Below are 315 nucleotides of genomic sequence, written 5' to 3' on the forward strand. Positions count from 1 at the left end.
ACAGCAGCAGGATACAGTAGCAGCAGCAACAGGAGACACTAAAATAAAGAAACACACAGAAAACAAAAGTAGATAGTAAAAAGAGGAGACAGTAGAATATAAAAAAAGAAAAGGAGACAGTAGGATAAATAAAAACAAAAATAAAAACAAAAAGAAAAACAAAAGGAGACAGTAAAGAAAAAACAAAAAAGAAAAAGGAGACACTCAAAAAAGGAGACAGTAGATGAGTAAAAAAGAGAAACAGGAGGAGACAGTGAAATAAAGAAAAAAGAAAAAAAGAAAAGGAGACACTAAAATAAATAAAAAAGGAGACAG

This window comes from Eimeria mitis, genomic scaffold (assembly GCF_000499745.2).
Source record: "Eimeria mitis Houghton genomic scaffold, Emh_scaff132, whole genome shotgun sequence".
Lineage (NCBI taxonomy): Eukaryota > Apicomplexa > Conoidasida > Eucoccidiorida > Eimeriidae > Eimeria > Eimeria mitis.